Source organism: Penaeus vannamei, chromosome 1, assembly GCF_042767895.1.
Source record: "Penaeus vannamei isolate JL-2024 chromosome 1, ASM4276789v1, whole genome shotgun sequence".
NCBI classification, from domain to species: Eukaryota; Metazoa; Arthropoda; class Malacostraca; order Decapoda; family Penaeidae; genus Penaeus; species Penaeus vannamei.
The window spans coordinates 35,323,329-35,325,828 of record NC_091549.1 but is presented as its reverse complement, the minus strand read 5'-3'; positions in this window follow the sequence as shown (position 1 = coordinate 35,325,828).

Here is a 2,500-nt window from a genome sequence, read left to right as displayed (position 1 = left end):
TATTATTATTATCATTATCATCATCATTATATTTAGCATTACTACAGTTATTGTTGCTGTTTTTGTTGTTGATGTTGTTACTATCATCATTGCAATCAATAACATTATCATTATCAATATTCATTATCATTGATACTATCATTAATTTCATTTTCATTTTTATTTGCATTATCATTGTTGTTATCATTATCATTATTATCATTATCATTGTTATCATCATCATTTTATCATTTTGATTATCATTTGCTAAGATTATCATCATCATTATTATTTATTATTATTATTGTTATTTTCATTAACATTATGATAAATATATAAGAAATTATGATAATAATGATAATGATAATTACTTCTATCATTCTTATCATCATTAACAGTAGTAGTAGTCGTACTACTATAGCTATCATTAGTATCTTTGTTATCATCAATATCATTATCATTATTACCACTATCATTGTTATTATTATCGTCATCACCATCATCGTCAATATTATCATCATTATCATCATCATTACCACTGTTGTTATAATCATCACTATTATTATTATTATCATTACTATTATTATTATTATTATTATTATTATTATTATTATTATTATTATTATTATTATTATTATTATTATTATCATTATCATTATTATTATTATCATTGATTTTTTAACTTTTGTTTTATCATTATCATTATCATTGTTATTATTATCATTATCCTCATTATTGGTATAATCATTGTTATTATTCTTATCATTATCATTGTTATTATCTTTATTATTATTATCATCATTATTATTATTATTATCAGTATTATAATCATCATTGTTATCCTCGTTTATATAATTATCATTATCACTATCGTTATCATTATCATTATCATTATCACTACTATTATCTTTTTATTATTATTATTATCATGATAATCATCATTATTACCTTTATTATCATCATTGTCATCATTTTCATGATCGTTATTAATCTTATCATTATTATCAATATCATTACTAATATTATTATTGTTGTTGTTGTTATGATTATTATAATTGTTATCATTATTATCATTATCGTGATCACTAATATCATAATTATTATCATTGTTATCATTATTGTTGTATTTTTGTTTTTACTTTTATTATCATTATCATCATCATTATCATCATTATTATCATTATTGTTATTGTATCATAATTATTACTATCATTGTTTTTTTCATGTTCTTATTCTTATTATTGCCGTTATTAATATTTTTATTACTATCATCATCATCATTATCCTTATCATCATAAATATTATTATCCTTATCATTATTAATATTGATATTTTTATCTTCATTATTAGTATCATTATCATTATCATCCTTATCATTATTATTACTAATATTATTATCATTACTATAATTATGATTATTATCATTATCGCCATTATTATTGTTATTACTGTAATTATCTTTATCATCATTATCACTACCATTGTTATTGTTAATATCATAATGATTATTCACATTTTCATTATTATTGCTATTATCATGATCATCATTATCATTATCATCGTTATAATTATTGGTATTACTATTATTATCATTATCTTTGTTATTATTATTGTTTTTATCATTATCATTATTATCATTATCATTATTGTCATTTTCATTATCAATACTATTATCATTATTAGTTGTACTGGTAGTAGTAGTATGATTATCATTATTATCATCATTATGAAGATTATTATTATTACTATTATCATTATCATTATCATTATCATCCTTATATCATTGTTATTATCGTTATTTCTTTTATAATCATTTGTTTAATGTTAATATCATCTTTATCATTACTATTATCATTATCATTAGTATTATCATTATTATCATGAGTACCATTATAACTTCTATTGTTATCATTATAATTATTATTATTATTATCATGATTATCATTATAACTTCTATTGTTATCATTATCATTATCATCATTATCATTTTTGTAATTGCTGTTGTTATTTTGATCCCTGTTATTGTTATCATCATCATTATCATTATCATTACTTTCATTATTTTCATCATTTTTATTACCATTACTATCTTTATTATCATTGTTGGTTTGCTGTTATCATTATTATTATTATTATTTCTTTGTTATCATCATTATCATTTGTATCATTACTATCATTACTGTTCTTATTATCATTAATACAATCTTAGATTTTACTCTTATTACCATTATCATGAGTATCATTATCTATCACCATTACTATCATTATCATTATTATCCTTACTATTACCATTATCATTACTATTATCATTATCCTTATTGGTAGTAGTAGTAGTAGTTGTATCATTATCATCATTATTATCATTGTATTTATTATTATCGTTAGCATTACATCATCTTAATTATTTTCATTATCATTATGATTGTTGTTATCATTATTATCCTTAATGATAACATTACCAAAGCACTATGTGTAACAGTAACAGTATCATCATTTTTTATGTCATCATTCAGGTGTCTAA